Source organism: Anabrus simplex, chromosome 11 (genome assembly GCF_040414725.1).
Source record: "Anabrus simplex isolate iqAnaSimp1 chromosome 11, ASM4041472v1, whole genome shotgun sequence".
NCBI classification, from domain to species: domain Eukaryota; kingdom Metazoa; phylum Arthropoda; class Insecta; order Orthoptera; family Tettigoniidae; genus Anabrus; species Anabrus simplex.
This window is the reverse complement of record NC_090275.1, coordinates 46,025,752-46,039,438: the sequence shown is the minus strand read 5'-3', so window position 1 is coordinate 46,039,438 and position 13,687 is coordinate 46,025,752. Positions and strand designations below refer to the sequence as shown.

The 13,687-nt window shown below is 43.4% G+C and overlaps 1 protein-coding gene across 2 annotated transcripts in view; it reads left to right on the top strand.

Moving 5' to 3' along the window:
- Positions 1-13,687, top strand: part of FucT6 (alpha-(1,6)-fucosyltransferase) — a 415,916-nt gene that overhangs the window by 70,533 nt on the left and 331,696 nt on the right. The window lies entirely within an intron of this gene.

The following is a 13,687-nucleotide window of genomic DNA, read 5'->3' as shown; positions in this document are numbered from 1 at the left end:
AGGCACCGCTTGCGGACGACACTATGTGGCAATCAAGCTAAACTCCGATGTAATTGATGCAATAATTTTGACAATAATGAAGATTCGTCATTTAAATAAACAGTTTTATAGTATTTAAATTCGCATTTGGAACACCGAACGACTCAAATATATATTAATTTTATGGAACTAACACATGTTCTAGGGAGAACACTGTATATTATAACCACAGGTCGTGATTCTTAATTTCTAAAATCTCACATGCTTTGTCCACCTTAATAAGAAGGAAGCACAGAAGAAGAAGAATGTATAATATTATTTTAAGAAACAAAAAATAATAAACATTATCAGAATTTCGAAGGGTGCTGGAAACACCGTCATGTGATGGTCCAGATACATTCACTCCCTCTTTTTCCCCTTCACCTTCTTCCCAAGGGCCCTTTTCTTTCTCCCCCCCCCCCCTACTATTCTAATTACTGTAGCTTGAGATATCTTTAACGCTGCTGTTGTTCTTTGTACGACTTTGTTAACGTCTATCAATGGGCCTCCGCTTTCCCTTTCAGACTCAAAATAATGCCGGGAGTGTCCGAGAACATGTTCGACTCGCCAGGTGCAGGTCTTTTGATTTGACACCCGTAGGTGACCTCCGCGTCGTGATGAGGATGAAATTATGATGAAGACGACACATACACCCAGCCCCTGTGCCAGCGGAATTAACCAATGCTGGTTAAAATTCCCGACTCTGCCGGGAATCGAACTCGGGACCCCTGTGACCAAAGGCCATTTTTTTTGCTAGTTGCTTTACGTCGCACCGACACAGATATGTCTTATGGCGACGATAGGACAGGAAAGGGCTAGGACTGGGAAGGAAGCGGCCGTGGCCTTAATTAAGGTACAGCCCCAGCATTTACCTGGTGTGAAAATGGGAAACCACGGAAAGCCATTTTCAGGGCTGCCGATAGTGGGATTCGAACCTACTATCTCCCGGATGCAAGCTTCACAGCCGCGCGCCTCTACGCGCACGGCCAACTCGCCCGGTAAAGGCCATTTAGCCATGGTGCCGGATCAAAGTCGTGTCCTCATCCCGAGGTGGTGCAGCTCTTTTCAGACCCACCACCAATGGAGGTGAGCTGCATGTACCATTTCAGCCACATACCAGCCCTCCTGCCAATCTTAAATTTCTGGCAGTACCGGGAATCGAACCCGGGCCCCCGAGGACGTATTCGCTTTACGTCGCACCGACACAGATAGGTCTTATGGCGACGATGGTACAGGAAAGGCCTAGGAATGGGAAGGAAGCGGGCGTGGCCTTAATTAAGGTTCAGCCCCAGCATTTGTCTGGTGTGAAAGTGGGAAACTACGGAAAACCATCTTCAGGGCTGCCGACAGTGGGGTTCGAACCCACTATCTCCCGGATGCGAGCTCACAGATGCGCGCCCCTAACCGCACGACCAACTCGCCAGGTATCCCGGAAACTAATAATGACGGTAGAATTAACATGAATTCGCAATCTAGTAATAGCAAGAATAGAAGAGAAACTGCAGATGAAATGAAAACGTTATCAAAATTTGGATAATGTTTATAATTTTTTGGTTTTTTAAAGTCGTAAGTGTTTTAAGCTCCGCATCAAGATGAACTCAAATCAGAGGATCGCCTTAACAAACAGTTTCCCCTTACGTTCAAAGATGTTGAAAATTACGGTCGCCAATTTGGTGGAAATGAAGGTTACAACATCGGAAAGTGGATCGCAGACTTTGATGTCACCTCACTGCCCTTCAAGTAGAATTGGACTGAGATATTTGTATTCACCAATAACTTCTTGTCTGGACTTACTACGTTGTTTGTTCAAGGAGAACAAAAGATAACTTCGTAGGAAAACCTTGCTTTCAGAAAATTAAAACATAAAAGAAATTAATGAGATATTTGCAAGAAGAAAATCTAAGAATACTTCGAGATGGATCCTGCCAGTAAATGGTCCTTACAAGAAGTAATACTGAGCCTGTGCTTCAACGAGTAAATTGAAGTTGAAGTGAATACGAAACTTACCTAGTGTGTCTCTAGTGAAATTAAAGACTTCAAAGAGAAGTTGAGAATCTGTCAACATGTGCAGTTAAGGAACATTAATCCACTTCTGCAAATTCGTCAAGATCTTTTAAGAAAATGGAGTGTACAGTTTATAGTGACTGTAACTGTGGGACCACCGAGCAAAATGGCTACGCGATTTGGATTGTGTAAATGTCGGCTTGTATCCGGCCCCGCGGTGTAGAGGACAACGCGTCCGCCTGTCACCCAGCGGCCCCGGATTCGATTCCCAGCCATGTCAGGGGTTTTTAATTGTAAATGATTAATATCCCTGAACTGGGGACTGGGTGTTTGTGTCGTCCTTAACGTTCCTTTCCTCATATTCAACACTCTACACTTCCGCAATTCCAGTTACACGCAGGTTCATATCACATGCTGCAATTAGGGGCAAAAGATCTCTATAGGTCGACGCCCCGAACAAATAGCATTTTTTTAAATATAAAAAAATAAAAACTGTCGGCAGTCCAGAAGATTGTTTTTCATAGCTTCCTATTTTCACACCAGAAAACTGCTGGGGCTGTATGTTGTATACCCTTGATTAATTTTTCACCTAGGTGAAAACCGCTTATCGCTGTCTCCAACTAGTCAGAAGATGTATGATGTGGAAAGCTTTGGTAGACCACCCTGACCAGCCTGTGTAAACAAGGAGGCGAACTGTAACTCCATATATATGTCAGACACGAGATCTTTCGCGTCATATTACTATTAAAATGTTCGACGGCATAACTGCCTTAATTATATTCATTACGCCAGCTGGAAGACAACAGATGGAGGGAAAAAATTGACCTAGAGGTCATAGCAGTAAATAAAGCACTCAAGAAGTTTTAAGTGTACCTTGAAGGTCACCTATTGAAGATAGTCACGGACTACCAAGGTTTTCTTCAGAGAACGAAAAAAGGGGCCCCATTACTCGAGATTTTTTTACAATATGTTTTACTTCGCTTCCACACAGATCTTATGTCGATGATTGAATAGTAAAGGGCTAGGAGTGGGAAGGAAGTTACCGTGGCCTTAAATAAGGTACAACCGCAGCATTTGAGAGATGAAAATTGGAAACCAACCACGGAAAACTATGTTCAGAGCTGCTGACAGTCGGGGTTCGATGTTACTGTCTCCCGAATATAAGTTAACAGCGACGTGCCGTAAAGCGCGTCGCCATTCGCTCGGTACTGATATTAAACACCACAGCAACCCGAGGGAATCTGGAAGATTGGAGCCTAGCACAAGTAAGTGATGGAGGTAATGTGGTCGCCAATTAATGCCAAGTTTAGATCCCTGGGAGGTTACACCTCAGCCGCATCCTGGTGTGAAAATAGGAAACCGTAGACAAACAATCTTCAGAGCTGCTGACGGTGGGATTCAAATCCACTATCTCCCATGCAAGCTCACAGGTGCGCGACCGTAACCGCACAGGTAACTCGCTTGGTCTTAATTTTCTGACTACCGGGAATCAAAGCCGGGCTCACGTGGACTGCTGCCTTAATTTCGCAGATTGAAGGACTCTGTGTCATAGAATTAGATACGTTTCGGTATTCGGCTAGCATGCGGGGAGTTGACGACCACCGGGCTCCTTGCTTCCATCATTCTTATCCGATCTCCTTAGAAGAAATCTTGATCTCTTCCGACCTCGACGGTTTGCGAGGCCGACGGAGTCTTCTACTTGCATGCCCTTCTCGGCCTTTACTTTGCAAACACCTTCGTTATTCGCAGGTAATCCCTCTTCCTTTCTTCACTTCTCATTAGAGTTACAGTGGAATGGTTGCCTATTGTTTCTTACACTTAACACAACAATGACCACCACCTGATGGTGATGCATTGTATTCGGAGCCTTTTGAAGCTTCTGGTTAATTTCCTTCATGTTTTCCTTCAACGTAACAACTTTAATAAGAAACGAACGACGACCGCGTTAAATCGAGCTTCTACTGTAGTTGTTAACCAGCAAGACCAAATAATTGGGTCTCATGGATTGCCTTCCATGAAACCCTTTCAGCACTAAGTTCTGATATAGTACTCGTCCTTGGTTCACTTCCCTTACGACGGCCACATTCCCAGTTCCATTTGTAGTTCTCTGCTTCTAGCGAGGACTCGTAATCTCCAACTTCCTTGTCGCGATAAGAAACTCGTATTTATTAGTGATTGATAACCAGTCCGTTTTGACGTAGTTACGAAGAGTGCCCAAACTGTTTGGCACACATTACGACCGACGAAACAGTAAGAACCAGTGTTCAAGACAACTAGCACGACCACCGATGATATTATGAACAGTGCCCACCGCAACTAATGTGCTCGGCCACAGATGGCATAATAACCGTGGCCATAAGTATCATACTCGAATAAGGCAGCATACCAAGAACCCACTTCCTTGTTCACAAGCCTTTATATACCCTCTACAAATTCAGATTTATTTCCGTTTATCGAACTATTCTTGGAGTAACGGCTAAATGTTGCTTTATTTGGTAATAGATCAAACTGCCACTGCTTAGATCGTCCAATCACATCTTTACATACCGGGGTACCTTTAAAAATGTTCCGTTTGTAAGTTGTAGCCCTAAGCAACTGCCTGGATATTTCCACCTGAACGGCTTACTACCAAGGTATGTCACAGTGGTCTACCTATACAGGCTGTCTGATTTACATCGTATGTAGGCTACACAATTGATATATAATTATATACAGGTGACCACAAAATCCGTTAACATTTGACGAGGCAATACTTCACGGAATATTGGAGAAAGAGAGGTAATAATTGACACACGTGATTGACATGGCGTGGGGTTTTATAGACACCAAAATAAAGTACACAAGATGACCAACAGATGGCGCTGGACAGCAACACGTAAGGTACAAGTGGCCACACATACTTGGCATGGCATGGGGTTTTATTGACATCAACAGCGAGTGCACAAACAGGGCAACAGATGGCGCTGGACAGCAACACGTCAGTAATGTCGCATGAGACCCGTATGAATTCCAGGTTATGTTCGTTCATGGATAACACTCACATTGACGAAGCTTTAGATAGCCTAAAATGTGTTTCAAAATCAGTGTCGTCGTAGTCTTCAAAGTATGTAGCGCGTTCTTTTTATCCACCTAGGACGTTTTATTGCATAATCTTGGTCATATTGTCGTCGCTGTGATTTTCTCTTCGAGTTAAATATGGCAGGCTTCTTGAAAGGCTTCCTGTTTTACAGGCCATCTTTTCTCCGGTAAAAATTTCAACCGAGATAATACCCGTTATTCGAAATAATCTTTCTTAAGAATACAAATTTAACTGTATTCTCAATTTTCTTAGCTTTAAACCAAGATAAAACCTTTTACTCGCTTTGGTGAATACGGGCCTTAGGGAGAGAAGGTGGTAAAATTGGTTTTCACCTGAAGTTTTATCCCCTAGTTCTTTCAAAGTTCTGTAGGTCTTATTCTTCTTATTATTTTCCTACCGCTTTTTCCCACACCTGTGGGGTCGCGGGTGCGAACTGCGGCGCAAATGTGGATTTGGCCCTGTTTTACGGCCAGATGCCCTTCATGGCGCCATCCCTTTATGGAGGGATATAATCACGATTGCGTGTTTCTGTGGCGGTGTGATATGTTGTCTGCATATGATGAGGAGAGTGTTGGGACAGACACATGCACCCAGTCCCCGAGCCAGAAGATTTAATCAGAAGCGATTAAAACGCCGACCCGGCCTAGAATCGAACCCGGGACCCTCTGAACCGAAGGGCAGTACGCAGAACTTTCAGCCATCGAGTCGGACTCTTTCAAAGTAGGTCGAGGGACATTAAAAGATTCACTAGCATTTTTGTAACCCATTTCTTTCCCTTCTCACTACCTAGCCTTCTTCATTGATTCCTTATTTCACTCTTTGCGTTTTGTCTTTGAAAATAATAATAATAATAATAATAATAGGGGCCTAATAATAATACGTATTGTCAGTTACAAATTTCATCCCTGGGACGAAACTAGGAATTGTAAGGGGAATGAAATTACGAACATTCCCGTAAATATTATCATGTTTGTTACGTGTTACTGTGGTGGCGTGCCAGATGCGACCGTGCCGCATGCGACCCGTGCCACTAGCAACCGCATAATCTGTAACCGTGCCGGATGCGACCGGCGTTGACAGGATGCGACCGGCGTTGACAAGCAAATTGTCATTTGATTTGTGTCATCACCCAAGATAAGGTAAGCTAAACGAAGTGCAATGTAATTTCAAAAAGTCTTATAAGCAGCTACTGTCCCTACTTTACATAACACTTCTGGGGGAAACTCGTTTTGCAACACGAAATATGGTGATGCGTTTACGTCTTTTCCCACCGGGCGAGTTGGCCATGCGGTTAGAGGCGCGCGGCTGTGAGCTTGCATCCGGGAGATAGTGGGTTCGAATCCCACTGTCGGCAGCCCTGAAGATGGTTTTCCGTGGTTTCCCATTTTCACACCAGGCAAATGCTGGGGCTGTACCTTAATTAAGGCCACGGCCGCTTCCCTCCAACTCCTAGGCCTTTCCTATCCCATCGTCGCCATAAGACCTATCTGTGTCGGTGAGACGTAGAGCCATTAGCAAATAAATAGTATTTTCCTAAAATATCTCCATATATGGAGCTGCGCCACCATGTCTGGGAGAAGGTACAAAGCAGGTTAGGTGAGTGCGTTGCCGGACGACTAGTTACAGCTACTTCGGTAAGCTGCTGGGTTCGAATACCCCGTCGGCCATCCTCGAAAATTATTTCTCGTGGTTTCCCATTTTTCATCTCCAGGAAAATGGGCGTGGTATTTCATTTCGTAAATCCCTCAAATATTGGCCGGGATTCAAACCCGGACTGCTTTGGTGAGAAGCGAGCAGTGATACCACTGGGCTCGTTTCTATTACTCCCCACTCTATCCGGTTCTTACTGCGGGTCAGGGTGTGTAGCAGATTTGGCATTCTTTTACGGCTGGATGCTTTTCTTGACGCCAACCATTAGAGGAGAAATGCTACGTGTTAATGTGGTGGTGGTGGTGGTGGTGGTGGTGGTGGTGGTGGTGGTGGTGGTGGTGGTGATTATTGTTTTAAGAGGAAGTGCAACTAGGTGACCATCCTTTATTTTACACTAATCAGGGAGATAAATGGAAGGAATCCGACACTGCGAAAAAGGAAGATATCAGCGAAAGAAAGACAAGAGCCACGAAGGGCGTGAAAACGAACGACTCTCTAGGCCTAGAAAGTTCTAATCCCGTCGGGGTTGGAATAGAACAAGATTTGACCAAGGAAAGTCGGATAGGATAGATGAAAATGAGGAGCCTGGCACAAGTAAGTGGAAGCAGTGCTAGGACTCAACTCAGTGCGCCGTGGTCACTAACCAACGCTCCCAAGTTGAGAGCCCCTTACGACACGCAGGGAATACCGTGGGTGTAATTCTACCGCCCCCCTCCACAGCGGAATGTGGAGTTAGATAACTTTCTTCTTTAGCATGACTTTCCTCTGGTTCATCGATTTTCTGGTATTACTGGTACGTAACATACTGGTTTATCATAGTACTCCACGCATTTGATTCCTTCTCTGTGGCACTGATTGGAATGAGCAGTGTGCACACTTAAGGAATAATGGCAGAGGATTGTTCACGGCTGTCTGCGGCCTGGTCATTCCAGGTCGGGAACTTTGGACTGTTAGATCGGCAGCATAGTTCTGTTAAAAATGAGAAAATGTGCGGTTTTCTATCTAATCGAGTATTTCATAATTATGATAGCATTGCTTGTAACTGCGACACTTCTGTTGACTTCATTGTAATGACCTATGATGATTTCAGTTGGCAAAACCACAAAGACAGTCTTTCTGATGATGTAAAAAGACAGGTAGAGAGTGAGTGCCTGCCATTATCATCAAACTGCCCAACTCCACTGACTGGCAGTAGGCAAGTGGGCCTACCATCATAATGAAAATTTACCAAGTTGATTGTGACTGACAGTAGGCAAGAGGACCTGCCATTATAATTTCCTAACCAAGTCTTCACATGCGAAAATACGTATGGTGACTTGCCCGTCGCTTTTCTGAGTAACTTTAAGAGCTATGTAGTTTAATATAATCTTATTCACAACGTGTAGAGTATTTAACCTAGAATTCTGAATACAATGTAGAATTCCGTAGCGAAGCACGGGTACATTAGCTAGTCATATCTAAATTTGTATCAGAATCTAAGTACGCTGTACCGGGGACTCCGAAATTACGTTTGAATCCCTTTCAGAAAACAATCGAAAATGTTTGGTAACAAAACACACGAGTAGCGTTGCGAAAATATTGCAAATCTTGGGCTAGGAAGACTTAGAAGTAAGAAGACGAGCTGCTCGACTAAGCGGGATGTTCCGAGCTGGCGTAGAATGACATCAGTAGACGAATAAGTTTGAGTGGTTTTTAAAAAGTAGGAGAGAGCACAATATAAAGATAAAGTTAGAACTCAAGACGACATATTGCGGAAAATATTCGTTTATAGGACGAGGAGTTAGGGATTGGAATAATTTACCAAGGGAGATGTTCAATAAATTTCCTACTGGGCGAGTTGGCCGTGCGGTTAGGAGCGCGCACCTGTGAGCTGGCATCCGGGAGAAAGTGGGTTCGAATCCCACTGTCGGCAGCCCTGAAGATGGTTTTCGTGGTTTCCCATTTTCACATCAGGCAAATGTGAAAGTCGATGTGTACTTTAATCAAGGACAAGGCCGCTTCCTTCCCACTCTTAGCCCTTTCCTATCCCATCGTCGCCTATAATATATATAATTTCGTGTGGCTATTTCTAGCCGAGTGCAGCCCTTGTAAGGCAGACCCTCCGATGAGGGTGGGCGGCATCTGCCATATGTAGGGAACTACGTGTTATTGTGGTGGAGGATAGTGTAATGTGTGGTGTGTGAGTTGCAGGGATGTTGGGGACTGCACAAACACCCAGCCCCCGGGCCATTGGAATTAACCAATGAAGGTTAAAATCCCCGACCCGGCCGGGAATCGAACCCGGGACCCTCTGAACCGAAGGCCAGTACGCTGACCATTCAGCCAACGAGTCGGACATCGTCGCCTTAAAACCTGTCTGTGTCGGTGCGACGTTATACCACTAGCAAAAAAGATGATCCTAATTCTCTGAAATTATTTACGACTTAGGCCTACTTACTTATCGTGTCCTATTAGTGCCGAGAGTGTCCGAGGACGTGTTCGGCTTGCCTGGTACAGGTATTTCTACCTGGCGCACATAGGAGGCCTGCGCGTCTGGATGTGAGATTATGATAATGAGGTAGGGAAAGATGAAACCCGGTGTCGGCACGTACCCTACTCCTCTCGAATAATACCAAGGAGTCTGCTCAATGCTTTACGTCCCTATCCGACGGCCGAATCACCATCAACAGCATCATATTGCCTCACTTCATTTGAACACTGCGAAGAAGTTTAGATTTGAACCCAGGCTTTTGGTACGCAATCTAGTGATTACAAATTGTATACACCAACTTTCCTACCCTGCCGGCCTACATTCTCATGGTGAAATTTTTTTCATCCGGGCTAAGTCGCTCGACGGCTCAGACGGTTGAGATGCTGGTCTTCCGACTCCAACTTGGCAGGTTCGATCCTGGCTCAGTCTGGTGGTATTTGAAGGCGCTCAAATACGTCAGCTTTGTGTCGGTGGATTTACTGGCACGTAAAATAAGTCCTGCGGGACTAAACTCCGGCACCTCGGCGTCTCCTTAAACCATAAAAGTAATTACTGGGACGTAAAGCCAGCAACATTATTATATTTTTCTTTCGACCAACGGCACTCGAACCTGCTAACAACGGTTTCAGACCTTTATTTTAGAAAAGACTTAGTTAGCTACTGAGAAGCAATCTGCCACTCGGTGACAGCCCTTAATGCAGATCAAATGTAAGTGATTGATGGGTCGCATGCGGCACGATGCTTATCCGCTCGGTCGCTATTGGCACGATAATGGCCGGGTCGCATCCGGCACGGTCGCATCTGGCACGTAACCGTTACTGTATTGCTCGTTTCACACTACGCGTACGGCTCTTTGCCGTGGGGCCGATGATCTAGATGATAGGCCCGTTTAAACAACAATAATCATCATCATCATCATCATCTTTGCCGTGGAGGTGTTTTCACACTGCAACGGTTTCTTGCCGTTGCAAGCTCTGTGCTTGTCTTGATGTTAGTCGTACAAGAGAGCCTTGCAATGAATCGTGAACAAATTCTTGTGTTATCGTTATTCCATCGCGCCGAAAGAGACAAAGACGAAATCCCCGTCTTTGGGTGCATCCTATCTATCAGAGGAGAGGAAATGGGATTTTTTTACACAATGTATGAAGATGTCAGGAACGATACCTCCCCTTCCGCCTTAGTCTGCTCAAAAGGTGGCGGGAGCAAGTAGGTCCATGTGCTTAATCTTGTTCATTTTATTATTTCAAGCGTGCATATGTTTCATTTACTTCTTTTGATTGCTTCGTTTGATTGAGGAGGTCTTAAACTACGTTTAGTGTTTTTGTGATTAATTTCAAACTATGATTCTGGTCATTATAGCATATTTTGCCTTAAGATGACTCGCTTGCCTCTCAATCTCCGAGGCTAATTTACGCCCAGAGGAGTCGAGTGGCAAATTGCTTCCAAAGTTCCCCATGTAAACGGGAGAGGAGAGTCAAGTTGTTAACTTTCATTCAAGTGGAAAGCAAGTTGACAAGCCGTCTACTTTTGTGTCCACTTTCCCGTTATGGGCTAACTAGACATCACAATTTTCCATGTGTAAACCCCAACTTTCCCTTCACCTCACTCGACCTCACCACGTTGTTTTAAGGCATTACCTTCCTAAAGATGAGCAAATGACGTTATTAAGTTCTTAGAACTCTAGTAGAAATATGAAATTTTGTGGGATCTACGGCACAGTACCTATGTGAATAGACTCTTCCTCGAATTGAAAGATCAAGACTACTTTGACATAAACGTTGAAATTGTGCAGAGCAAATTAAACATTTGGAAACTGTACACTTGCAAGAACTATCGAACTCTCAGTTCTTGTAGACTTGACTTAACTTGGCTTAATTCATCTCGTTCCCACTGGAACATAGGCATCCGTGAAACGTCTCCAATGCTTTAACTTCCTTCCAAGTCTTCCCAGCTTCAAGAGCCTCCTCTTCTACAGTCCTCCTCCAGGTCTTCCTAGGACGACCTCTCCTCCGTACCCTTTGCGGATTCAATTCCAATGCTGTGCGTTCTATAGATCCCGCTGGCTTTCTCAAAGTATGACCTATCCATTTCCATTTCCTCCTCTTGATTTCCACTGCGACTGGAACTTGGTTTGTTGTTCTCCATAACTCGTCATTGGATATAATTATAGGCCATCTGATGTTTATGATGCGTCGTAAGGAACGGTTTATAAACGTCTGCAAGAGGTTAGTGTTAGTTCGTGTAAGCTTCCAAGTTCCACAAACTAATAGAAGGACTGATTTAACATTTACCGAGCTCGATAGCTGAAGTCGTTTAAGTGCGGCCAGTATCCAGTAATCGGGAGATAGTGGGTTCGAGCCCCACTGTCAGCAGCCCTGAAGATGGTTTTCCGTGGTTTCCCATTTTCACACCAGGCAAATGCCGGGGATGTACCTTAATTAAGGCCACGGCTGCTTCCTTCCACTTCCTAGACCTTTCCTATCCCATGGTCGCCATAAGACATATCTGTGTCGGTGCGACGTAAAACAAATAGAAAAAATAAAAATTAACATTTGTATTGAACATTTTTATTTTCGTTTTCCTTGAAATGTTGTTGTTTCTCCATACTGTGTACAGCTGCATGAAGGCTCAATTTGCCTTCCTTATTCTGGCTCTCACATCCTCTTCCGCCCCTCCATCTCTTGTCACTACACTTCCCAAGTAGGTAAATGTTTTAACCTCTTCAATCTCTTCTCCTGCCACAAACAATCTTTCATCAGTTTTACCATTTACTCTCATTTCCTGTGTCTTGACAACATTTATATATTTTGTCCTGCAGCCTCTGCTTCCTTCCGCATTCCTTCTAACTCGTGTTTCATATCACTAATTCTTGAAGACAAAAGACAAATATCATCTGCTCGATTCATGTAGGAAAGAGCCAATTCTTTCCAAAGGATGTTCCGATACTCTGCGCATGTCTCGCCTACGAACTTATTTCCTAACCCAGTTTCTCTCTTCTAGATAATAATCGATACATTTAGATCTGTAGGAATTGCTTAATGGTATGGACAGACTCTTGGAGGAGTACAAGATGGGGATAAATAAATCCAAAATAAAAGTGAGGGAGTGTAGTCGAACTAAGTCAGGCGATGCAGGAAATATTAAATTAGGAAATGAAGTCTTAAAAGAAGTAGATGAATATTGTTACTTGGGTAGTAAAATAACTAACGATGGCAGAAGTAAAGAGGACATAAAATGCAAACTAGCACAAGTAAGGAAGGCCTTTCTAAAGAAAAGAAATTTGCTCACTTCGAACATTGATAGAGGAATAAGAAAGGTGTTTTCGAAGATACTCGTCTGGGGCGTGCCATTCTATGGAATTGAAATATGGACGTTATCTAGCACAGAAGGAAGACGAGCTTTTGAAATGTGGTGGTACAGAAAATGCTGAAGATGAGATGGATAGATCGGATCACGAATGAAGAGATCCTGAATCGAATTGGTGAGAGAACGATTTGACTAAAGTTGACGAGAAGAAGAGGTAGAAAGATACGACACATCTTAAGGCGAGACTCCGGAGATAAAAATCGATAAGTTATTTTGGTCATTTTGGTGGATTTTTTTATGACTGAAATTGAAAGGATTGAGGTTCTTTTTTTCTTTTCACGAAGTTATTCCCCTGAATTAAAACAATTTATCACTGTAATACTGCTTAGTTTGCCAATTGTAATTTTACATTTAAATCCCATTTTTGTCCACAATATTCTGCCAAATGTAACAAAATTTGTATGGTATCGCAGAATTTTTTCAAGTAGTAGGGATTTATAAGTCCAAAATTTTAGAACGTAAAAATTACACAAACTTCAGTACAATATATCTCCTTATATAAATTATGTACAGAAAAATCGATACGTAGTGCTTTTAAAATAAGTATTGTCTACCTAATTACGAATTTACATCAACATGTTAATTACATTTCATAAAAAATCTGGAATAAACATTTTCAAAAAAATATTTTTGAAAAACTATTATTATATATGAAAGAAATGTTCGTGATATCTCTACTTTTATGTAGGTGACATTCCCACAATTTTTCGTGAAAATGCATACATTAGGTAAAAATATCTGTATCTCCAGAGTGTTGCCTTAAGACACCCAGGACTTGTTCAGTTGCTTTTGAGGGAAGTGTAGGCTCGCTGGAAGCCAGTCATGATGATGATGTAGGCGGTTAGGATGGTAGGGGTAGAGCAGGCTTAGAATACGACAAGCGGAAACGTTAGCACAGAATAGGATGCAATGGAGACCTGAACCAAACCAGTCTATGAACTGATGACCCAAACAACAACAACAACAACAACAACAACAGCGACAAGCAGATTTTTGTACCTCTTGGTGTAACAGTGCAAGACTTTATTTCTTACAGGTCAGGCTGTATTGTATTGTCAAACGTATGCCTGTCACCTTGTATTCAGTACCTATTTAATAGT